Here is a 12,244-nt window from a genome sequence, read left to right as displayed (position 1 = left end):
AAATCATAATTTTTTTTTTTTGCTAGAAAATTACTTACAACCCCCAAACATATGCTTTTTAGCAGAGACCCTAGAGAATAAAATGGCGGTCCTTGCAACATTGTATCTCGCATGGTATTTGTGCAGCAATCTTTCAAACGTGTTTTTTGGGAAAAAAAAAAAAACGTTCTATGCATAAAAAAAAGAAAACTTAACGTTTGGACATTTGCACACAGCCGTGGAATGGCGCCAAACTCCATTTTTATTATTGTTGGTTTTACTTTTATTTTTCTAGTGTGATGCTCTATTTTTACATTTTTTAGATCACTTTTATTTCCATTACAAGGAATGTAAACGTCCCTTGTATAAGGAATAGTGTGTGACGGGTCCTCTTCACAGTGAGCTCTGCGGTCAATAAGTCCCCACAACTCGCCTCTAGGCTGGGAAGCCTGAAATAAAAAGAATAAAAATAAATAAATAAATAAAACGATACTGGCTTCCAAGCCAAGGCGGTGGCTTTTTTAGTAAAAGTAAAAAGCACCAGAGGGTGGTGGGAGGGGACGCTTGTAAGAACAATCAATCGGCTGAACAGCCGCTATCATTGTTCTTACAGTGAAGGCAATCGCCGGCTCTGAAAGAATATATCTGAAGGATGTCTGTAATTGCAGGCATCATTCAGATAAAATCACTTGAAGTCCACAACGTCATAGGACGTTGGGCGGGTGGGAAGTGGTTAAAGTTTACTATGAACAGTCTATTGAAAACTGTTTGCCAACAGCTGTGGGTTAACACACACCATATTAAATATTATTTGAACCATGTTACTGAAATAAAGTGCAAACCCAGCAGAATTAAAAGCTTTTGTTATACATCCATAACAGAACATGAGATGGAAGACAGGTGATAACCAGACAGAAGCTACCAGGAAGTGTGCTTATCAGCTTAATACGAGTTTCGCGTTCCTGTGCTCACGCCACACAGGAGTGTATGCTAAAATTATGTTGTGTCTTTTGCAGCACAGAACTGCACGGTATTAATTCAGCAAAGCTATGCTTTAACTAAAAACGATATTTGAATGTACTTTTAATCAGGTATATTCTAAAACATTAAGTCTGGGTTCCCACTATTTGCAGCAGGGGGGTCCGATGTGTCCCCATTCACCATTTCAGGGGTGAATTTTTGCCTGAATTCAGCCCTGAAATGGAGCCAAAAGATGCACAGACCCTTCTACAGTGCACTCCGCCACTGCAACGCAGATGTGTGAACCAGCTCCATTGAGAGCCGGTCACACTCTCCTGTCATGCAAATTAAATTCACGGAAACCCACATCCAATTCGCATAAGTGTGAACCCATCCTAAATGAAAAAGGAGCATAAAGTGCAAGTTCACTTTTCACAAAAAATGAAAACGTGAACACCCAACACCCTCTTCAGTCCCCACTGCTTTTATGCTTTTATTCCCCTTCCTTCAAGCTTCTGGGAGGGATCAAAGCGATTTTGATTGGCCACGTGCTGGCACTTGACCACTTCGACCAACTGGAATTGCTCCGATCTGTCCCGAATGATCTAAGAAGAGGAATAAGAGCGGGGCAAATTTCCAGAGATGGGATAGTGTGGAGGGTGTCAGGTGTTAGTTTTATTTTTGGTGTCCTTAAAGAGGAACTGCAGTCTGCTCACATAATCTGTAATAAAAACATCTTTGCCATTCTGAAGCTTCCCTCCAACCACTTTGCATGTTATTTTATATATACTGCGATTCTGTACTTGCCAAATATGCTGCAGAAATCTCCCTCCACTGAGTCTGGCTGCAACCATTTTAACTGTGAGCAGCTGAACCTGCTGCCTGTTCACTTTCCTGGATTTACACAGACACACACAGAGACACACCTCCAGCTCTGCAGCTCTCATTGGCCCTATTATGACTCATGTCCCCTCCCTTCCTGGCAAACTCTCAGGAGAGTGAGCGAGAGCTGTGCATGATGTTATAAGCCTAGGCTTTTTACCAGACAAGAAACAGGAAGTGGGCTGTATAAAGTATTTACTGGCATAAAAATAAAGGTTTTACTATCCAAAGTTAAAACAACAAGGGCAGAATATGTAATAGATGGAAAGTTGAAAAAAATTACCGAAGGTCCACTTTAAGTAGACACTAAAGTACAGTTAAAAGCTTTTGTACAACAAATACAGTTACGATGTGATGCACAAGCTTAGTAAAGTAAACTAAAAAGACAAAAAATAAATAAAGAATCTGACATGTTGACCCTGCAATATTTTTTCATCCTAAATTTATGTTCCGAGTTCAGCATTGTTGTCGCACCATCACGGGAAGCTGCATTTGGTGGACTTCAGATGCATTCAGCTTACATTTAAAATTAGTTTGAGACTCTTCGGTATTCCACCAGAGTTCCTTCTCATGTGCACTGACCTGCAGTTAACCCCATTCAAACCTACAGAAAGCTGCTTTAGCATTTCCTTGGCTTACATAAGGAGAAAACCAGCTGTGACATTAAAAGAAGCATTCCAAGTATGGATATTTTAGACATAGTTACATTGGTCCAGCTTGGACTAATCTAACTATGTATATACCATACCTACCCGATGCCCCTGGGAGCTGGAAATCCATGAGTCCCGTTTCACACTGGTACGACATACACTCTGACTTTGGAAAGCGTGCGACATGTACAAATCAATGGTTCCCTATGAGAGCCATCTTAAAGCGGTTGTAAACCCGCTGATGTGTTTTTTTTTTTTCCCCACCTGCAAAGGAAAAGGCATTATGAGCTAGTATGCACCGCATACTAGCTCATTATGAAATACTTACCTTAGAACAAGGCCCCGACATCTGGTCCGATCCACGCCGAGGGAGCTGACATGTTCCCTCAGCGTTTCTTCCGGGTATCGTGGCTCCAGCGCTGTGAGTGGCCGGAGCCGCGATATCGTCACTCCTGCGCATGCGTGCGGGAGATTTCTTCCCGGCAGGGTCCGGCGTCTGCCGGGCTTTCAGCCAAGAATCTCCTGTGCGTATGCGCCGCTGCAGTCAGCGGCACATTGTGAAGGGAATATCTCCTAAACCGTACAGGTTTAGGAGATTTTTTTTACCTACAGGTAAGCCATATTATAGGCTTTCCTGTAGGTAAAAGTCCCAAAAAGGACTACCGTATTTTTCGGACGATAAGGCGCACCGGATTATAAGGCGCACTAGCAACGACCGGCTAATATAATGGATATTTCCATATATAAGGCGCATCGGACTATAAGGCGCACTGGATTATAAGGCGCATTTAATGAAACACAACTCGGATGCGGTACTGTAAGTCAAATTTTATTCAACTCTTTAGCAATAACCATAAAATGGTCTATAACAATAACTCTTAACACTGTTCAATTAAATACAAAACCAGACACTCACTTTTTCACTTTATTCTTCAATAACTCTTAACACTGTTCAGTTACCGGTGAATACCGTACAAAACCAGACACTCACTTTTTCACTTTATTCTTCTCCCGCAAATCCATCAAATTCTTCATCTTCAGTGTCTGAGTTTAACAATTGGGCGATTTCGGCATCAAGCACGCCCGTATCCCTCTCATCATTCTCATCAGTATCCGAGTCAGGCTCGTTGCTGTCATCGGTACCGGTACTTAGCTGTTCAGTGATAATTCCGGACTTCTTGAAAGCTCGGATTACACTGGTGACTGATACCTTCGCCCAGGCATCCACGATCCACTGGCAGATAGTGGCGTAACTCGCCCGGCGTTGCCTCCCTGTGTTGGTGAATGTGTGTTCACCTTCTGTCATCCAATGCTCCCACGCAGCTCGCAGTTTAACTTTAAACGACCTGTTGACACCTATATCTAGTGGCTGCAGTTCTTTGGTTAATCCACCCGGAATGATGGCAAGCACCGAATTAGTTTTCTTCACTTGGGCTTTGACAGTATCTGTCAGATGGGCGCGCATGGAGTCACAGACCAATAGGGATGGAGATTCGTGGAAAAAGCCACCCGGTCTCTTGACGTAAACCTCTCTCAGCCACTCACTCATCTTCTCCTCGTCCATCCAGCCCTTCGGGTTAGCCTTGATGATGATGCCAACCGGAAACTTTTCTTTTGGCAGAGTCTTCCTCTTGAAAATTACCATGGGTGGTAGTTTCTGGCCATTAGCCTGGCAACCGAGAACTACAGTGAAGGATGACTTTTCGTTTCCTGTAGTGCGTATAGATACCGTACTGGTCCCTGTTCTCTCGACAGTACGGTTTACAGGGATATCAAAGGTAAGGGGGACCTCGTCCATGTTGGTGATGTGCTCTGGTCGGATTTTCTGTTCATTGATCTTGTTCTTGCAGTAGGTATGGAAAATGGCCAGCTTTTCTTCGTAATCCTTTGGCAGTTGCTGTGACATAGTGGTTCTTGTGCGGATAGAGAGATTCCGCCTTTTCATGAAACGGAAGCACCAAGAGGGACCTCCTCGAAAGTCGTTGATCTCCATGTCGCGTGCGATCGCTGTTGCTTTGAGTCGAATAGAGACAGTAGAGACGCTTCTACCTGCGGTTCTCTGTTCAATAACCCACTGTTCAATTTTGTCCTCCAACCGTGGCCATCTTGCTTTGTTTCCTCGGAAACTCAGTTTGGTCTTCTTTACCTGGCGCAGGGCATCTTCTTGCTTCCTCCACTTTCGTACCATTGATTCATTAATGTTGAATTCTCTCGCAGCTACTCTATTTCCATGCTCTACTGCATGACTTATAGCCTTCAGTTTGAAATCCGCTTCGTAAGCATGTCTCTTAACAGGAGCCATTTTTGGGGCAGCGGGTATACCGTAGAAAATGAACGAATGAATGCGCACACCTCCTGACTAAGATGGCCGTAATGCCCAATCCAAGCAGTGCAGCTTCGTGAGCATTACGGCCATCTTAGTCAGGAGGTGTGCGCATTCATTCGTTCATTTTCTACGGTATACCCGCTGCCCCAAAAATGGCTCCTGTTAAGAGACATGCTTACGAAGCGGATTTCAAACTCATCGCTATCAGTCACGCAGTAGAACAACCTGAGAGGTTTACGGTACGTCAGTTTACGGTAAGAGACCGGGTGGCTTTTTCCACGAATCTCCATCCCTATTGATCTGTGACTCCATGCGCGCCCATCTGACAGATACTGTTAAAGCCCAAGTGAAGAAAACGAATTCGGTGCTTGCCATCATGTCAACAGGTCATATATAAGGCGCACCGGATTATAAGGCGCACGATCGATTTTGTGAGAAAATTTAGGCTTTTACGTGCGCCTTATAGTCCGAAAAATACGGTATACAACCACTTTAACTGGTCCGACACAAGTCGGTCTGACTTTAGAAAAAATTCCTGCACCACTCTGGTCCATTTTCAGCCCATTCAATATCATTGAAGTCGGATCAAATTAGGATCCTTGTCCTAACATCCGACATGGTGATTACAGCAGCAGGAAAAGGAATTGCTGTCACACTGGGATTGTTTTGATTGGTCAAAGGACAAGTCGGACGATCTCAAAGTCGAAGTAAAAACGTATCCTGTTCATTCAAGTCGGATGAAAGTAGGACCGATATAGGACTGATGTTGCAGGGCAAAGTAGGACGAAAGTCGTACAACAGTCGTGTCGTACCAGTGTGAAGCCGGCCTGAATCAGACACCACTACTCCAATGATCTCCACCTGATTCCGGTCTCATTCTGAGCTGCTAAGTCTGCTATATGAAAGGCAAAACAGAGAATATGAGAAATGCTTTTATACCAATGTTGCTAAAAGTCTATTCTATATTAGTGTTACTAGAAGGCATTTTCTTTAGGACTAGTTCACACTATTGCGGCCTGTGTTTGCGTGGGCATGGCAGCCCATTCATTCTTAACGGTTACTGCGTTTCCTGCAGAAAAAAGGTTCATGCACCACTTTTGAAATGCAACGGGCAGGAATTTGCATGGTGCCGTTTTCAAAAACCCACTGTAGTTTGAGATGAATAGCAGCCCCACGTGTTTTGACTACAGGTGGATGCAAGTGCTGGAGTAGTGCCACAATAGTGTGATCAAAGCCTTAGGGTTCACCACCCTTTTAAACCAAGCACCTTTGCTTTATTCAATGTGAGCAGGTGGGTCAGTTTTGTAAGTGTTTAACAACTTCCAGACCGGACCATTTTGCTGGCTTAAGACCAGACCACTTTTTGCGATTCGGCACTGCGTCGCTTTAACTGACAATTTCGTGGTCGTGCGACGTGGCTCCCAAACAATATTGACGTCCTTTTTTTACTTTTTGTTATAATAAATATGCCCCAAAAATATATAAAAAAAATTTTTTCCCTCAGTTTAGACCGATACGTATTCTACATATTTTTGGTAAAAAAAAAAAAAAAAAGCAATAAGCGATTGATTGGTTTGCGCAAAAGTTATAGCGTTTACAAAATAGGGGATAGTTTTATGGCATTTTTATAAATTTTTTTTTTTTTTTACTAGTAATGGCGGCTATCAGCGATTTTTATTGTGACTGCGACATTATGGCGGACACATTGGACATTTTTTGGGACCATTGTCATTTATACAGCAATCGCTGCTATACAAATGCAGTGATTCCTGTGTAAATGACACTGGCAGTGAAGGGGTTAACTAGTGGGTGGCAGTGTAGGGTTTAAGTGTTCCTAGGGGTGTGTTACCAACTGTGGGGGGCTGGGCTTTCTTTTAGTAAACACTGATCTCTGCTCCAATCACATGGAGCATAGATCAGCGTCACTTGTTGCTAGGCAGAACGGGGAGATGCCGTTTACAACGGCATCTCCTCATTCCGCCGGCCCGTGAGACGATCGCGGGAATGCCCGCGGCGATCAAGCCTGCGGGACCCGCAATTGGACTCATGGGGGTCCCGACCAGCAGGCGAGCGCGCCGGCACGCTAGCGATGGCAGGGTGGCATTTAAAACTGGACGTACCTGTACGCCAGTATGCCTGCCCGTGCCATTCTGCCGACGTACACCGGCGTGCGCCGGTCGGAAAGTGGTTAACATTTTTTTAACACCATCATCCTTTTGGTTTTCATTTTATTTGGTTTTGTTTTTTTGTCCTTTTTTTACACCGTTTGGAGATGGTACAAGAGCCTTGGTACGTCACCATCAATTCACTTACTTAACCCATGCCATTTGCTTTCCTGCTTTGCCGCATGGTGTGCCGCCTCAGCTCCCTTGCCGGATTCTGTCCCCGGCTGCCCACACAACCACTGCCACGTCCTTTCCATCACCTCACTTGTGAGTATGGGTGGTTGTTTCAAGCATATTCCGTTCGTTTATATTTTTACTCTTTAGATTTACTCATTGCTTGGTATAATATTTTCGTTTTATAGACATCCAATTTATATCATCTCCTGATGAGTGGCAAGATAGCCACTAAACGAGTCGAGCTTCAGATACCATAAATTCTATAAGCATGCAGCTTTGTAACATATTCTGTTTACACTGCTTTACCCAATTTACTTGATTATTATAGTCTATTTGCAATATGCCAATGTATGAATCAATTAATCATGATTGAAGATGCAATATGTACCACTGCCTTTGATGCATTTTATTGTGTAATACATTTAACATTATCAGACTTGTATAGCTCATTTTTGCTTCCAAATCCACATTCTCCATGCAAAGTGACAACTTCTCCTCTTGCTTCACTTTGACAGGGATGGAGGCAATAGTGACTTAACTGTCCTATGCCTCACACAAGCCCCAACCCCTTTTCCTTTGCCTAGCAACTGTACAGTCACAGCTATACAGCACGATGATGAGGAGATAACTGCACAGATATAATAGATGCGCATCCCACCATAGGGCCTGATTCACACCTATGCAGGTTGCATATTCCAGGTGCATTTTGCGTTTTTCAATACATGTTTTAGATCCTTTGAAGTCTATGGAACCAGAAACAAGTCCCTGGCCCTATCCATAAAATGCACAAATGTAAACATGACCCATAGGAAACCATGTTAAATGGACTGTAGTGTGTTTCTGCAAAACTGAAAATGCACTAAAAAATGCATACGCGTGAACCAGGACTTAATTTACAAAAATAAAGAGTTTACATTTACCTTCTCTATAACAAAAAGAAATAGATGGAAAACTATGCAAGCACTTATTTAGAAGAATACAGTCCACAACATTAAAAAAAAAATGCATCATTTTTACTAAGGCCTGTCTGGGGTGGTATGTGATAAACAAGCATTGTTTCCCCTCCAGACCTGTAGCATGTGAAGCAGGGGAGTTACAATGAACAAATGCAGGAAGGAAAGCCATCAGTGCATGGAGAGGGTTATGTGCAGTAAACACAACATTTTTATACAGACATGAACTGTCTTGCAGTACATATTTAGTAGTGACACAGTCTGCCACATTACTTGAAAGAATGTATTAAAAAGGCGAAAGTTTAAAAAAGGTCATTCAGCAAAGCCTCCTATGCCCTCTTAGATTGTAAGCTCTAAGGAGCAGGGCCCTCTGATTCCTACTGTAGTAAAGTGCATTGAATTTGTACTGTCTACCCTCAAGTTGTAAAGCGCGGAATGAGGACATTATTCATAGTTTCATAGTTAGTAAGGTTCAATAAAGATACCAGTCCATCCAGATCAACCCGAGTGTCTACAATTGTCCCTATCCCTGTACATTGCACACTCACATCGATCCCTAACCTCAAGGAGCCTACAACCCAAGGTCCCCATTCATATACAAGGGCCAATTTTGGACAGAAGCCAATTAACCTACCTGCATGTCTTTGGATTGTGGGAGGAAACCGGAGTATCCAGAGGAAACCCACGCAGGGTACAGGGAGAACATGCAAGCTATAAAGCTAGTACTGACGCGAGGAAAAAAATGGTGTTATAAATGCAACTTTATCCACGTTTTGCATTGGTGTCTATGCACGTTTCTTTGCCTCTATTCAAAATCAATGGTTCCCTATGGGAGCCCACTGATTTGAATAGAAGTTGCACCAGAAGTCGGATCAAGATGATCTGACTTGTGTGCTGAGAATCATGAAAGAGAAACCCTGCCAAAATGTAAAAAAGACAATACCGGACACTTCGGTCTGGTATGGATCTTAAGGGGAACCCACTACGCCAATAAAATGGAGTGGAGCCCCCCCCCCCCCTTCAAGATCCATACCAGAACCTTATCTGAGCACACAGGAGTGATGCCAACTACACACCATAAAAAAAAAAAGTTAAAAAAAAAAAAGAGAGAAGGACTGTACCATTTGGTCTCTCTTATATGCAGCTCTTTGGCCACTGAGCCCCATTTCCTTTGGATAGCGAGTGGATGTGTTTTCAGTAGTATTTAGTACTCCGCATTGTGGTTCCCAGTATTCTTATTTTTTGTTTTCAACTACACTCCATTATCCCAGCTAGTGGTCTCCAGAGTGGTTCCAGCAGCAGGAAAGAAGAGATCTTCAGGTCAATGTGAAGCAATACACTGGGAAAAATAGTATAGGGCTACTTTCAAACGTGCTGCGGTTTAAATCCATGATTGCCATGCAATGCATGCGATTGCGACACAGTAGTACGGCAATTAGAGGTTTAAATCAGGCGTGAGGAGGCGACACTGTGCCTAGTGATCTTTGACTTCTCTCATGTTGTTCAAGTAGATCTCTACCTCTTTAAGCTTGCCTAATTTAGTCAAATACCAGAATCATCCATACAATTCATAGAAAAGTTATATGAAATGGCAGTTTTGTTTAGCATGTAGCCAAAGATAAAAGGTAAACAAAAAAAAAACAAAAAAAAAAAAAAACATCACTAGTCCAAAAAATGTAATATATAGTGATCATCATTTGTTGATTCTCGTAATCAGTGTTCATTTCCGCAACAAAAACTTGTCAAAATTTTCCCCAATGGCATTTTTACAGTGACAAAAACAAAAAGTACATTTTCATCCACTGACAAAAATCAATCCAGTTTTCATTAATGAAGGAAAACAAAATGAAAATGTGAGACAGGGACCTTTACCCTTGTGAACTAACTTCCGCCTGCTCCTGCTCCCAGCAAGCAAGCGACTGTGTGCAGCCAGCATTAAAGGCCTCAGAGTTCTCTCCTCAGAAGACCAAGAGACCAAAGCAGCACTGTAACTTACAGGCCTCCCGAGACCTAAAGGGTAGCCCCACTCCTGACAACGACCATCCAGGGCAGAGAGCACCCACTGTGAGAGTGTGTACATTACAATTACAGGCCGGAGGCCTTACCTCAGGCCAGTGTCCATCCAGAGGACTGTGTATGCATAACAGGCCTCCTCTGACCACCGGCATCCAGGGCACTGTGCATTACAGGCCATCCGTCAGACTTGAGACCTCCAGCCAGCACTGCGCAGCATTACAGGCCTCCTGAGACCACTGTGCAAAATGAAAGGCCTCCTCAGCTCAGACCACTGTATCTATCAGTAACTGTCAAAAGGGCAGCCTTATGACAGGGTCCTGCCCCAGCCTTTTTAGTGTTTACCTCTATTGTCATTGAGGGGAGAGACAGAGACGACTGTTATAACCCACACACTAATGGCATTATTGTAGACTGTGCACCTTTTATTTGAATGTATCTGAGATTTAGAACTGTTGAAATAATAAAATAATTCTTATTGTAGAAATTAGCATTACCCTCGAGTATTGATTTATTATGCTGTGCCAGACTGCCAGTGAGTGTGTGTTTCTGTAGCTGCTGAAATGTTTTGCTGTGTTCAAAAAACCCCAAAAAACTATTTGCGTGACGATACCAGTGCCACCATGCAGTGCACATATTCATAAACTTTCTGGCAGACTAGGTCCGACGGTCTTCCTGACGGACTTTCGGCGGAATTCCGACGGACTAAGTCCGTTTGAAAGTCCGTTCGTTTTAAAAACTTGATGACCTAAGACGGGGCTAAAAAAGGAAGTTCAATAGCCAGTACCAGCATACAGACGAACAGTTTTCCCAATAGGAATTGAGTCCGTCGGACAGATTTGAAACATGTTCCAATTCTAGGTCCGTCTGATTTTTATTAATGAAAAATGACTGGATTAGCCCACACATGATCGGATTGTCCGACGGACTGATTCCGTCGGACCTAGTCTGTCGGAAAGTCCGGTCGTGTGTACGCGGCATGACAGTTCAAGAAACTGAACAGCATTTCTGTTCAGTTTCTTGAACTGTTAAAGTTCATGTAAATGTACACCGCATGATGGCATCATCATGCAAAGAGTTTTTGGGATTTTAACGTTACCAGAATATTGCTTTTTTGACAGAAGTGTAAAGAAACTTGGTTTTGCTTAAATAAAGACGTTATTTAGTGACTAAATCTGTGTCTGCAGCGCTTGTTCAAACCTTCATACCATAACTATATGTAATGCTTAAATAACGCATTACAATTTAATCCTATTCGATTTTAGGCAACTAAAATGTACTGGAGATTGTGGTCGACTAAATACGACAAACTAAAACAATTGCAGATGATTACTATGGGACTAAAACCAAAGTGTCATTTTAGTCAAAAGACTAAAGCTACTACTTTCACACTGAGGCGATTTACAGGCACCACAGCACTAAAAATAGCGCCTGTAAAGCGCCTCTCCTGTGTCTCCAGTGTGAAAGCCCTCGGGCGGTGTGCTTGCAGGACAGTACAAAAAGTCCTGCAAGCCACATCTTTGGAGCGCTGTAGGAGCGGTGTATTCACCACTCCTAAAGTGCCCCTTCCCATTGCAAACAATCACGCGTGCAGTTTTAACCCTTTTTGGGCTGCCCTGCTATCGGCTGAATAGCGCCGCTAAAAATGACGGTAAAGTGGCGCTTTACCGCCGGTGCCCACCTCAGTGAGAAAGTAGCTTAAGACTAAAACTATCTAAATTTGCTGCCAAAATTAAATACTGCTCATAACGCTACTGACAATCTATTGTATCAAGGTTTGTAAAAATGTCTGTGCTTTGTACCTTTTGTGTGCATAAACTCCTGTTATCTGTAATATGCCCGTTTCAAACTCAATAAAAACTATTTGAAATACATAGATAGTGATCTAATACAAATACTAGCACAGGTACAAAATGCCCTGGTGTTTACCAGAGGTGCATAAGACAGACGAAATCGCAGGGCTACAAACTGGAAGTGCTGGGCACCACTGAACTCATGTGCTGGAAAAAAAATAAGGACATGCAAGTACTGTACGCATCCTTGATGGGGAAGAGGCCTCTTTGATTTGTGAAGGAAAGGTAAAAAACAGGTTGTAGAAGAACCTCTGGAATTATTCTGCCACAGGGACTGGGGCAATGA

The 12,244-nt window shown here is 43.0% G+C and overlaps 1 protein-coding gene across 1 annotated transcript in view; it reads right to left on the bottom strand.

Moving 5' to 3' along the window:
- LOC143973961 (guanine nucleotide-binding protein G(q) subunit alpha) overlaps window positions 1-12,244 on the bottom strand; it is a 199,189-nt gene that overhangs the window by 126,406 nt on the left and 60,539 nt on the right. The window lies entirely within an intron of this gene.

Source organism: Lithobates pipiens, unplaced genomic scaffold, assembly GCF_037356315.1.
Source record: "Lithobates pipiens isolate NorthernLeopardFrog02 unplaced genomic scaffold, aLitPip1_a1.2 Scaffold_13, whole genome shotgun sequence".
Classification (NCBI taxonomy): Eukaryota; Metazoa; Chordata; class Amphibia; order Anura; family Ranidae; genus Lithobates; species Lithobates pipiens.
The sequence above is the reverse complement of the archived record's forward strand: the minus strand, read 5'-3'. Positions and strand labels throughout refer to the sequence as shown.